The sequence below is a fragment of the Protopterus annectens genome, chromosome 10.part0, assembly GCF_019279795.1.
Source record: "Protopterus annectens isolate FY-2018-M chromosome 10.part0, PAN1.0, whole genome shotgun sequence".
Classification (NCBI taxonomy): Eukaryota; Metazoa; Chordata; order Ceratodontiformes; family Protopteridae; genus Protopterus; species Protopterus annectens.
The window spans coordinates 477,773,206-477,787,426 of record NC_056744.1 but is presented as its reverse complement, the minus strand read 5'-3'; the positions used below and the strand labels follow the sequence as shown (position 1 = coordinate 477,787,426).

The 14,221-nt window shown below is 41.2% G+C and overlaps 1 protein-coding gene across 2 annotated transcripts in view; it reads left to right on the top strand.

Annotated features, from left to right (window-relative positions):
* Window positions 1–14,221, top strand: part of LOC122813194 (fizzy-related protein homolog) — an 806,647-nt gene that overhangs the window by 135,125 nt on the left and 657,301 nt on the right. The window lies entirely within an intron of this gene.

Sequence of the window (14,221 nt, the reverse complement as noted above, 5' to 3'; positions counted from 1 at the left end):
ATCCAAATCCACAGAACAAGAGGAGAGAATTCTCCATTCTTTGGACGTACACAGACAGCTTAGATTCTCCTTGGACAGAACCAAAGTTTTCAGATAGACAGAGCAATTACTAGTGGCATATGCTGCAGGATCACAAGAAAAGGCTATCTCAAAGCAGACTATTTCAAAGTGGATAGGCCACTGCATTCATTTCTGCTACTTACACCATGGCAAGCCAGTGCCTAAGGGCATTAGGCCACATTCAACCAGAGCTGCAGCCACTTCAGCAGCCTTTCTGAGGGGAGTACCAACTAAGGACATTTTAGAGGCTGCTACTTGGAGTTCAGTGCACACCTTTACAAAGCACTATCATCTGCCACTCTACTCTAAATCCAGGGCAGGCTTTGCCACTGCAGTTCTGCAGGGCCTCATAGCCGCTCCTAATGCTGTTTAGCTCCAGCCTCCCATCCATAGCTTTGGGACTCTACCCAAATGTAATGACTGCAACAGTGAAACACGAAGAACATAGTACAGTTATGTACACTTACCATAAATGTAGATGTTCGAGTGTATTCACTGTTGCAGTCCCGGTTACCCACCCGCCTTCCCCCTTTTCTTCGGATGGAACCTATCTTTCCTTCTCTGATTTATACAACCTATGTGGTGTATTTGCTTGTAGATGAAGGTAAAGTTTATATTGGTGTATGTATTTATATATATATATATATATATATATATATATATATATATATAAATTTTGGCTACCCTTTTAGGGGGCACCTGACATCTGGGGCAAGAAAAACAAAAGAAAATGGCATCGGCCGCATCTTTTATATCCCTGACGACCTGACATCAGGGAAAGGGCGACAGCAGCTGCTGCAGGACCCAGGACTTTGGAATTCAGGCCGACTGAGGGCAACCTGCCAGCAGGATTACCCAAATGTAATGACTGCAACAGTGAATACACTCGAACATCTACATTTATGGTAAGTGTACACAACTGTACTTTCTTCTGACAACGTCATCTGCTATGCAACTGCAAGGATCTCCAACCTGGATACACATTTCACACGTCAAAAAAGTTGTGCCGTCCGAAGACCAACAGCTTTTATCATTTTCAATTCCAGATTCTCCTCCCATTGCTACTCGTACTAGAAGTAGAGCTTACCTGACGATGCCTAACATTTACCCTTTTGGAAAACTCAAAGCTCCTGATACTACGCAGACTCAACAACCATTTCCACAAAAATATTGGACAGCCATTTTGGTGGTCATTCTTGTTGTACTGTTATTTTTAATGTGGCCGTTTTTATTTCCTGCTCCATCGACGCATCACACCAAGCGAGCTGTTTGTCATCCACCTTTCAACACCTACCAAGCTATTAAATTTGCCTATGCATCATCCCTCAATCTCTCTTAACTGTTGTATCTGTACTGCTTTACCTACTGTTTATGGGGGATTGATGCTAAGTATAGTCCCTTTAGGGGCTAATGAAACCTGGACGAATCTGATCTATGGCACTTCAAATGTCACTTCAAAAGACAGGATAGCATTACATTTGTTTAACCGCCAAAATGGAACTGTGCGTTTTCAGAAATTTGGTAAAGTCAAGGTAAGATGGAGTTTTTGCAATGTGACAGTTCCCTACAGGTGTAATAATGACTCCTCCTACTGTAACCCAACCTACGATTCATTTTGTGAACTGGTGCATAAAACATACGAAGAGGTAAGAAATAATTCCGTTTTATATCAACAGCTGGGAGTCATCGATAAGAAGGTGTTTCATTCTGAACAAGGTTATACAGACAGTAATATCACCACTAAGGTGGAAAATTGCTAGGCTACCAGGAAAATGGTCTGGTAGCTGTTTCTTAGGTTATTTCGTCCCAGCCATCCGACATACGTCTGCTTTACCTCAAGGAAAAATTTGGAATGTTCGAGAGATTAAAAAGCCTGCCAATCTGGTAGGCCAAATTGACGCTTCATGGATTTATCAACATGACTTAGCTCATGCTGGCAACAAAGGACTATCTCATACGGACTTGGGTGATGACGTCATATCGTGGGCTGGTATAATTCCAGCATACGGAGCAGTAAAATCAATTTGGGAACTGAGAAAACTGTCCAAATTGCTTGAAGTATTAAGCAATGTCACATTTTCTGCTTTAAAACTAGTGACTGATAAACTGACTGCTATGAGAGCTGTAGTCCTCCAAAACCGTATGGTTCTGGATTTCACCCTAGTGGCGAAAGGAGGAACTTGCACTTTAATCCAGGAGGAGTGTTGTACGTTTATTCCTGACAATCAGCACGAAATTGAAAGTCATCTCAAACTCATTCAGAGAGTCTCCGAACTCTCTAAGGCCAAGGAGGCCGATAACTCAACGTAGGCATGGTTAACCAACCTGTTCTCAGGTTGGGGAGGTGGACTATTGAAGTTATTTTTTTTAATCGCAGTATTAGCTCTTATTGCTTTTCTTGTTGTGATGTTCTTCGTTCCCCATTGCTGCAGTCCTTACTATTGGGTATAGTCCGCATCCAGTCGGCCCGAATACCAGAGTATAAGGCTGACGTCAGTCAAGGCGCATTAGACTGACGTCAGTACGTCAGGGTACTAATGCGCATGACCGACGTCATATCCTCAGTCTTTTTTGCCGCATGGTCCGATGCAGAAGCAGTTTTGCGAGTGCAGGTTGGCGTTCTGAAATATTTCCGAAACCGGAGTTTCAGACCGAAACAGAGTTGGCTAAGTACCCGTTGGGAACATTTTGGTTTTTCTTGCCTCAGTATTTTACCGGATGTCAGAAAAAGTGAATAACTGTATTTCTTGTGGGAAACAGATACCTCATAGGGATTACCATACCTTGTGTATACCTTGTTTAGGGCCTGAGCACGACGTTGTTGGTTGCCGCTCTTGTGCTAGGTTTAACAAACGCACTATTAAGAGGAGGTTAGACTGTGCCAGGTTAGTGTTTGGGAAGCGTTGCAATTATAAAATGCCGTCGGATGCTCCGACGCCCGCTTCGTCCAAGAAGCGCAAGGACAAAACAGCGAAACCTAGGGTTGAAGAACCGGCAGTCCCGGACGTCGGTTCTTTAGAAGGCTCAGTGGAGCCAGAGGTTTTGCCAGGAGTTTCCATGGAGTCCCAGGCCGAAACTTTACTGTTACAGGATGTGCCTTCTCAGGAGGTAGGCCAGGCTGAGGGGGCTTCTCAGGTGACTGTTCTTCCCTCTCTTCCCAAGGTAGTTAGAGCCTCTCCTTCTGTTGCCAAAACTTCTTTGAGAGGTAGGCCTAGTTCAGCTTCAGTGGGGGCTTCTCCTAGCATTTCGGGTTCTGTTCCTAAGAAACATATGCTTAAAATGGCAGAAGATTTGATTACTATGATTAGAGGTTCTATGCCCCGCCTGATAAGAGGCCTAGGGTGGAACAGGAGTTTGATAGTTTTGAACAGTGTTCAGAGGCTTCAGAGTCTTCTGCGGAAGACTTGCAGGAGTATCCTACTTATTCTGATTCTGATGTGGATGATTCCACTCCTACAGCTTCTCCTCCTGAGGATTTCTCATTTTCAGAGACTCTGCATTCCATGAGGGAGCACTTTAAATGGGAAGGCCAGGATTACTCTGATTCCAGGAAAAGGCTTAGGGAATTCTTGTTTTACCCCAGCATAGGCCCTTAGCTATTCCTCCTGTGTTGAATGTGGTGGAAGATGTTTTGCAGAGGCTTCCTGAACCCTGACTCTTTGCCTCCTGCTCCTGTTAAGCCTGATAGGTATTATAGGGTGCCCGAAGCTCATAAGTATTTGTTTAAGAGTCCTAGGGCGGACCCAGAAACTATTTCTCAAGGGCCTAAAGGTGTTAAAGCTTCTGTGATTAAAAATCCTGTTCCCACTGATAAAGAGGCAAGGGCTTTGGATAGGTGGGGAAAGAAAGTGTATACTTCTTCCACTCTAGCCATGAGAGCATTGAATTGTCAGTTTCACATGCTAAAATATCAGAATGATCTCCTTTCACAATTGAAATCTAAGGTGGATGCTTTGGCGGAAGGTATTGAGTGTAAAGAGTTGCTGGATTTGGTTCATGTGTCTGAACAAGTGGGTAAGCATTCTTTGCAATGTGGTTTTGATGCTGTACAGGCCTCCTCGAGGGTGGCTGCTACTAGTTCTGTTCTTCGCAGGCATGCCTGGTTGAAGGATCAGAATTTAGCTGAGCATGTTAAGACAAGGATTTTGGATGCTCCTTTACAGTCTGATGTGTTGTTTGGATCGCCTGTGGAAGCAGTTTTAAAGAAAATGGAGGACAAAGCTAAGTCTATGCAAACTGTTAAAGATTTTTGCAGGTGCAGCCACCAAAGTTTAGTAGAAATTGGCCTGCTAAGGGGTGGACATATCCTGCTTATGATTCCCAGTCTAGGGGTAGGTCTAGACGTGGTAGGGGCAGGGCTCAAGGTTCTTTTAGGCCTAGAACAGCGTGTTCACCTGCTCAGACTTCTGGTGAGGGCAGGGGTCAGTCCTTTCGTAAACAGACCCAATGACCTGTCTTTTCAGCTGCCAGTAGATTCCGTCTGGCAGCTCCTTTGGGAGGAAGACTGTCTCTTTTCAAAGAAAATTGGGATTTAATTACTCAAGACAACTGGGTGTTGGATATCATTCACCACGGTTACAGATTTTATTTCCATACAATGCCCCCTTTCAAAGGCATGCCAGACGTTCCTCCTCCACAAAGAAAAGAGGCTCACAAGCAAGTTTCTCAGTTACTCCAGATAGGGGCCATTCAGCCAGTCCCTGTATCAGAAAGGGGCCTAGGATTTTATTCTCGCCTGTTCCTAGTACCAAAGAAGGGGAACACGTGGAGACCAATTTTGGATTTATCTCTCCTCAACACTTATCTGGACATTCCCAAGTTCAAGATGTTGACGTTACAACAGCTTTTACCTCTGCTGGGCAAAGATCACTGGATGGTGACTTTAGATCTCAAGGAAGCTTACCTTCATGTGCCTATAAGGCTAAGTTGCAGGAAGTATCTGCGGTTTCGAGCTGGAAATTCTCATTATCAGTTCTCTGCATTGCCCTTTGGCTTATCTACTGCGCCCAGAGTATTCACAAAGGTTCTGGCTCCAGTGATAGCTTACTTCAGGCTTCAAGGAATTCAAATCTATCCTTACTTGGACGACTGCCTGATTCTGGCTCAAGAAAAGGAAGACCTTCTACAGCATCTGGAACATGTTATAGCAGTGCTAAGATGCCTAGGGTATTCTGTGAGCGAAATAAAGTCCAGTCTAGTACCCTCTCAAGACATGTGCTTTCTGGGTGTGAGACTGAATACAGCAGCCCAGATGGCCTTTTTAACCCCGGACAAACAAAAGAGTCTATCACTTTACTTCCATCAACTATCTCATCAGTCCGTGCTGACTGCAAGGACAGTCCTTCAAGCATTAGGGTTCATGGCATCTTGTATTCTGGTGCTTCCCAATGCCAAACTGCATATGAGGAAGCTACAATGGTATCTCAAAAATGTATGGACACAGCACTGCCAGGATTTGGACACTGTCATTCAAATAATACCTTGCCTTCAAAAAGAATTTTTGTGGTGGGCTCAGGAATGTCACCTAAACAAGGGACTCTCTGTGACCCGGCCAGAGGCGAGTCAGGTTTTAACGACAGATGCCTCGGACATTGCATGGGGAGCTCATCTAAATGGAAAGTGGATACAAGACAAGTGGCCTGCCAGACTACAGCATCTACATATCAACATGAAGGAGATGTTAGCAGTCCAGTTTGCATTAATGGCTTTCAAGGAGTTACTTCTTCCAGGGCAGGTGTTGATTCTAACAGACAACACAACTGTCATGTGGTACATCAACAAGCAAGGGGGAACACATTCTTATCCTCTATGCAGGCAAGCAATGATTTTATGGGAGACTGCGCTAAGCTTGCAACTAACTCTTCAGGCAAGGTTTCTGCCGGGAGCACAGAACTCCTTAGCAGATGTGTTAAGCAGACAAATCATGGATCCCCACGAGTGGAAACTGGATCTTCAAGTATTTCAAAAATTGACAGTGTCATGGGGAACTCCAGACATAGATCTGTTCGCTTCTCCACTAAACCACCAGCTGCCACAGTATTGCACAAAGGGGTTTCATCACACAGCTTGGAAAGTGGATGCTCTGTCTTTCAGTTGGAAAAACCTTCATGTGTATGCCTTTCCTCCTCTGCCTCTTCTTCCAAAGGTACTATTAAAGGTCAGACAAGACAGGCCAAGGATGATTTTGATAGCTCCAGATTGGCCTCGACAACACTGGTACCCACTACTACGGAGTCTGGTAAGGAAGCCTCCATGGCCTTTACCTCTGATTCCTCATCTGTTATCTCAGAAGGATGGTCATCTGCTCAATGTCAAGCTTCACTCTCTTCATCTAACAGCCTGGCATATTCTGTGTTGAAACACAGCAGGTCTCAACTTCCTCAACAAGTTTTAAATGTGATTATGGAAGCTAGAAGACCTAGTACAAGGAAAGTGTACGCAGAAAAATGGAAGAGATTTTTATTTTGGAGTACAGCAAAGAATTTGCAGGTGTCTGAGCCTAATTTGAGTGTGGCTCTTCAATACCTTACTGAGTTATTGGACAAAGGTTTGTCCTTCTCTTCCATTAAGATTCATGCTGCAGCAATTTCAGCTCACTATGATTGTGACCCACCATTGTTTTCGCATCCTTTGTTCAAGCAGTTTCTTAGAGGGGCAAAGAATATAAGACCCCCACGTAGAGCTCCTACTCCTGCTTGGGATCTCAATTTTGTGTTGGAAAAACTTACTCTACAACCTTTTGAGCCTGCGGCTACTGCTGAATTGAAATACTTGTCATGGAAGACTGCTTTTCTGCTGGCTATTACTTCTGCAAGAAGGGTGTCTGAGTTGCAGGCCCTTATGGCAGTAGAACCATTTTTGATTTTCCATAAGGATAGGGTATCATTACGTACTAATCCTTCTTTTATGCCTAAGGTGGTTTCTAGTGTGGCTTTAAACCAGACTATTCATTTGCCTACTTTTTATGCAGACCCCCAAAATAAAGGGGAAAAGATTTTGCACACTTTAGATGTACACAGGCAATTGCGTTATTATTTAAGCAGGACTAAGGATTTCAGGCAGTCTCAGCAGTTGTTTGTTTCTTTTGCTTTGAGTTCACAGGGCAAGCCTGTGTCAAAACAGACTATTTCTAGGTGGATTGGCTTTTGCATTGCATTTTGTTATGCCCATCATGGCAAGGAGATTCCAGCTGGGATTAGGCCTCATTCCACTAGGGCTACTGCCACTTCAACAGCATTTCTAAGGGGGGTGGCAACTAAGGATATTTTGGAAGCAGCTACTTGGAGTTCAGTGCATACTTTCTCTAAGCATTATCACCTTCCTATCTACTCTAAGTCTAGGGCTGGTTTTGCCACAGCTGTTTTGCAAGGCATGTTGTCAGCTCCTGCTTCTTTATGATTTGCCAGCCTCCCTTACCTCTGCTTTGGGATTCTACCCAATAGTAAGGACTGCAGCAATGGGGAACGAAGAACATAGTACAGTTTTGTACCTACCATAAATGTAGATGTTCGAGGATCCCATTGCTGCAGTCCAATTTACCCTCCCTCCTTCCCCTCTGTGTTTACGGGTGGTTGTGTAGGTGAGGTTACATGCTTATATTTTTTGTATATATTCTTGTATATATTGTGCATGTTTTTTGGTGCAGGTATTTTGGGCCTTGTCTTTTTAGGGTCTTCTGACATCTGGGGCAAGAAAAGACTGAGGATATGACGTCGGTCATGCGCATTAGTACCCTGACGTACTGACGTCAGTCTAATGCGCCTTGACCGACGTCAGCCTTATACTCTGGTATTCGGGCCGACTGGATGCGGACTATACCCAATAGTAAGGACTGCAGCAATGGGATCCTCGAACATCTACATTTATGGTAGGTACAAAACTGTACTTTTTTAATCAAAGCATTGATTTTGAAATTAATGTCTTTTAAGACTACTAAAAAGGTGCCAAAGTTTTATATGCCTGCAGTCATAAATATGGATGATGAAACAAAAATGTGTGACAATGTTGAAGGAACCAGCCACATGGTTATGTTAGGGCAAATGTATGATAGACTAAATGTTGATGCTTACACAGCATCAAATGGGGGATTGTAGAATATGAATGGCCAAAGAATGTGTTTAAGGAAATTGAGTATGTGACAATCTGCATGCATTAAGATGGACTTTGTACTGCGAACTCTGAGTAAACTGTGAATAGTGAAAAAGTATTGAAAAACAGGAGCCTGCTTGAAAGTAGGAAATGTGCCTTATATGGAAGTATATCCAATTTTCTTTCTCTGCCTAGAGATGTAGTAATGTGAACTGCTTTAAACCTACGGGTAAACCACTGATTGGTTAATTGTCTTTTGTACTAATTTAATTGGTCTAGTTTATATTTTTGTACTGTCAGCAGTATCACCAACATATAAGCTTATGCATTCCTTTGTTTGGGGAGTCTCCCTGGTACTTTATATCAGGCTCCCACACGTGTATAATAAATACCACTGAAAGAGAGGAAGAAGTGTCTTGTCTTCATTTAAGGTAAAATGTTAATTGCAACAATACTGAAGGGGGACATTGTACCCAAGTGATTGATCTAATGAGGACCGAGTACAATGGTACAGTAACATCTTCATTGTACAACATACAATTATTTCCTTACTACTATGGAACAAAAGCACAAAAATCCAGGTATTCACCGCAAAGTTTTAATGGTCAAGTAGAACACACAAAGCTTTCAAGTAGAACTCTTTCTCAATGCATAAAATCAACAGCATAAATTACTTCATCTTTAAAAAACAAACCCAACCAATCCACTCACATAATCAATTAATTAAATAAACTGAATTAAAGTGCCCTGTCTCTTAAACATATAATAAATGAAACATACCTTTATAAATACAAATGTATATAAATGTAGCTATAAAAATACAATAAAAAATAAACATTTAAAAGCTCAAATAATTTCATATCTTTATTTTAAAATAGGTGTGATACTGACAGCAGAATTTAAACCTGGAAGATGGCCGGCTCGAAAAAAATTAATCCATTTGTATTCACTTAACTAGGTTTTATTCACAAGGTCACCACCCTTAGAGTTCTGATTAATTACTTGTAAAATTCTAAATTTAAATTTATGTGTAGAATCATTGCTGTATACATGTTTAGCCAGAGCATGAGTTACAGTATTTCTCCGTATGTCTGGTAAATGTGAACTAATTCTTTTAATTTTTGATTGGTCTTTCCTATATAAAATCTACTACATTGTGTGCAGTTTGCAAAATAAACTATATTAGCTGCATTGCAGGTTCCTATAGCTCTAAATTCAAATGGTTTGCCACTTAAAGGATGTATAAAGAATTATTCTGTATTAATATCAACACAGTGCACACAATTCAGACAAGGCACGGTCCCTACTCTTACCATAGATGTCTTAACACCCCTTTTCATATTAACATCTTTATAGCATAATAGTTCCCCGCGGTTGGGTGGGCGTTTGAAGGACATGCATAAATGGGTGTGCCTTCGTTGAAGGTTGAACGTTGAGCTGGCACCTCGGCGTTCGTGAAAATCTACTGCCAATCATTAGCGGACCGGAGTCCTGCTGTGGCGACCCCTAACCGGGAAAAGCCGAAAGACAACAACTACATAGCATAATAGTTGTTTGAGATTATTTTCTCTCTTAAATGTAAAACTTGGACTAGTACCTAATACTTCATGAACTTCTTGATTAGATGTTAAAATAGTCCAATTTTTCCTAATAATTCTCTGTATGATGTCTGTATGTCTGTTGTATTTCATTACACGATTAGTTCTATTATAATTAATTTTACAGCTAGTAGATACATCATTCAGTATATGAATATATGGTTTAGCCACAGTGTTCCTCGTAGAATTAACTTCTTTCATAGTTTGTTCAATAACATTTAAGTTATAACCCCTACTAACAAAATCTTTTCCTATCTCATACATTTCTTTAACAAACGTATCATCCTTTGCACTAAGCCTACTGCCTTTCATGAACTGACTCTTCACTACGCCTTTAAATGTGTGCCTAGGATGCATGCTTGTAGAGTGGACATACTTGGCTGTACATTTTTCCGATGTATAGCTGTGGCTAATGTGTCATTATCTTTAAATATAGCAATGTCAAGAAAACATTTAGATTCAAAAGAATGCTTCAGTTCAAACAAAAGGAAATCAGTAGTGGATTCTAAATAGTTTTTATAAATAACAAGCTGGTCATCACTGTTATTCCACAGAAGGAAAATATCATCCACAAAACGTTTGTATAAAACCAAATTAGTATTCCTAAAATTAGCTGAAGCATCTAGATAAATACGTTCTTCTTCCCATCTGGTTAATACCATGTTCACATAAGTATTAGTGACAGGAGTCCCCATCACACCCCCTTGTTTTTGATGGTAATAATTATCCCCAAAACTGAATATATTGTTGTCTAAGACACATTCTAGCATCTGACACATTAATTGAATATTAGATGAAAGGAACCCACTATGTGTAGTGAGAAACTCTCTAACTGCTTCAACACCATAAGAATTTGGAATCACAGTAAAAAGTGAACTCATATCCATAGCTGCAAGACAAACATCATTAGCTTCATTATTTATACACCATTCCCTTAAGGAAAGCAGAAAGTTACCTGTATCTTTAGTGTAACTGTGACTAAATCGTAAAAGGGGGGGCTTATTGTTTATCAAGATATTTAGAGATGGACACAGTAATCCATTTACTGCCAGAAACTGTGGGTCTCATAGGTAGTGTAATTATTGACTTATGGATTTTAGGAAGGCCATATATAAAAGGGATGGCAGGATTAGCCAAATACAAATAATTATATGTTTCAGAATTAATGCTAGTTTCCATCAAAAGTTCATACAACAAACTTTTCACTGTAGCAATAATTTTGTTAACATATGAAATATTTACCAGAGTGAATGTCTGACCGTCAGATAAAAAATCATTCATACTGCTAACATACTGAGAGGTGTTCATTAATACAATCATACCACCCTTATCTGCAGGTTTAATAATCAGGTTGTCATTCGTAATTAATGAAATTAATGCATGTCTTTCACCATAAGTAAGATTAAAATAACATTTAGTTTTCTGTGTAAAAAAAGCATCATAAATGTCTTGTTCACACATGTTGGTAAATGCTTTGACAATAGGAGCTCTATGTGGTACAAAAGTACTGGCACGTTTAAGCAACAAATCAGTAGGTGTATTATTTTTATATAAAAGTTTCAAATCTAAGGATCTAGCAAAGAGTCTTAAGTCAGTTAGCAGTTCAGTTAAATCTTCAGATGCAGCAGGTACGAATGAGAGGCCTTTCACTAACAATTGCTTCTGATTAATATTTAAGATGTAATCAGATACATTTAATACATTTGTCCATTCATTTCCTGGCAGATCTATACTAAGAAGAGTCATTTCCTCAGTTTCTTGTTTCTATCCGACCTTGGAGTACAGCTTCCTGTAGCCATTCTTGTCTTCCATTCCATTTCTTCCTCGTTTTCTGCTCACACTTCTCCCTCTGCTTCTCTCTCTCACTGCAATGGGCTGTTGTAGTGAGAAGCGCATCTGGGCTAAAAAATTGCTTTGAGGAGCTTTACTTGTATCATCTGTCTTTCGCAACATATTAGACGACTGTGAATACAAAAGTATTCATGTCAGAAGGTTTATCACCATATTACTACTGTGGACACATGATGGTCAAAGGCCAAGTCACTGTCCACATGCATGCCTAAATCACTGACCATAGGGTCTGCTCTCAGGGGTGTTTTATCAATGAAGTAATTACCCAGGATGACCGGCTTACTATAGGTTACCTTTATACATTTCTTGAGTTTTAGGCCATGATTCTGGCATTGTGACTTTGGGGGATTCTGTTACTGTATCTAGTTTACAATCATCTGCAGACTTGGTCAGCCAGCAAGCATTGGTGTTGGTCCTAGCTGCAGATGCCAAAAAGAAGTTTCCCTAACACTGAATCCTAAGGAACTCTGCTAGTAACTGGCCTTTTTGTAGATGTAGACTCCCCTATCTTGAATTGTTGGGTCCTATCTTTGAGCCAGATGGCTATTCAGTGGGTGATGTGGGGGTTTATATCTAGTCTTATGAGCTTATCTACAATGCAGGGGTGGGGAATTGTGTTGAATGTGTTGGCCAGGTAGTGGTAGGCAGTTTGCATAGTTTTGCCTTTGGCCATTGCTTTTATGACCTTCTCAAAGAAGTTCACCAGACTGGGCAGGCATGACCTGCCCTTGATGAAAACAAACTGGGTTAGATCCAGTGTCTGAAGGTTTCCATTGTCATTAGTTATCATATGATAATTCCTCATATGGCTTTACATATGAGACACGTCAGATGTATGAGTCAGTAGTTACCTGGATCTGTGGATGACCTGCCCTTGTGCAGAGGGATAATTGGAGGCCACATTTAAATAATGATTCTAGTGGGCCCAATAGGTCATGCCCTTTACAGTTTTGGGCATCCATTGTGACTAACATGATGAGGATGATGTCTTCTTACTCTGACATGATAATGAAACCGTCATCAGAGTAAGGTCACATGGGAGGTGGTGTCCCAACCATGAAATCAGTATCTCCAACCTAGGAAGATGTGCACTAAGATGAAGGCATGGAGACCTTTTGAAGGACATTGCCAGAGGCTTTGGATAGCAGACATTAGAGCCATGGGCTGGAGGTACATCTCTGGTTCTGTTGCAATCAGGAGTAAAGAGGCCAGCTGTGACTTAAGTGACATATTCATTCTCCTGTCTGTTCTCCTCTCAGTGGACCTGCTTTTCTGTGTTTTTCTGTGTGTGTGTTTTTTTTTTTAATTTTTTTTTTTATGTTTTTCAGAAGGACATTTTGAGGATGACTGCTGTGAGTCAGTCAACTTAATGGCCTGACTTGAGAGAAACCCTAACTCTTGCTTTGTCTGTGTAGGTCTGAAGAGTTAACTTCCTTCTCTTCAGGGGTTTCTTACTAAATATCATGTAGACAATATGTGAACGTACCATAGAAGGACCTCAGATAAACTACTCACTGAAGATGGAAATCTCTGAGGAATGTGGTGTTTACATGCACTTGTATGGATACGTTAGGCAGGTCAGACATCATACATGTGCACTGTTAACATTCTCTAGCAGCAGCAACAGGCTGTACTTAACAACAAGTAAAGAAATAAGAACGCCTTCAATGGGGTAGTTATTTGGCCAGCTCTTGAAGCCTTAGGCAGAAGCACCAGTGTAACAGACACTGCCATAAGGTGAGATACAGTGCTAGCACTTTAGCAAGAAAGAACTATAAGGTGGCACGGCCACATGGGCTGACACCACTTTTCTACCCGGTACATCAGTGTTTCTGAGGAGGTGGAGTCAGTCTAGCCTAGGGGAGGTTTGCAAAGCTCTTCAAGTAAGGCTGTTTGTCAGGCCTCCACCTGTGGCAAGGATCTATATGACTGTGATAACTACAAGAACCGCAGTAGTTAAAACAGTAATGAATGAGGGTGAGATAGTTAATGTGTGTGTGTGTGTGTGTGTGTGTGTGTGTGTGTGTGTGTGTGTGTGTGTGTGTGTGTGTGTGTGTGTGTGTGTGTGTGTGGAGGGGGGACGTTATGCTATAGACCTGAAATAATTGGAGTTTTAAGGAGTGGATAATCCATAGAGCATCAGTGGACTGAGCAGACATGCTGAGACACAGAAAGAAAGGCTGACAGCCAACTGCATAATTAATTTATTTAACATTTGTTTACTGGGACGTCCAACTGGCCTAGTAGCCCATTTCTGCAGAGGCCCGGGGAGAAAAGCTCCAATAAAAGTATGAGTTACAATACAGTATTCCTTGTCCAAATATATAAATGAAAATGTCAAAGTACAGCAAGTACATCATATAGAATTTACAGTGAAAGTTAATATTACTGGTGGGCCATTTACCTGTGGAGAGGAGTGATGACATCAAGGTGAGTAGCTAAGAGTATTCAGAGGGCATAAGAACATCCAATAGGAGTTACAGTGTACAGTAATTTGAATGCAACAGGTGGGCCATTGACCCATGGAAGGAAGTGTTAACAGCAATATGACTATTATTATTTAAGAGAAGCGTCTATATCAGCAGTATAGGTAGCGATGAATGGACACTGCCTGTAAATATTCT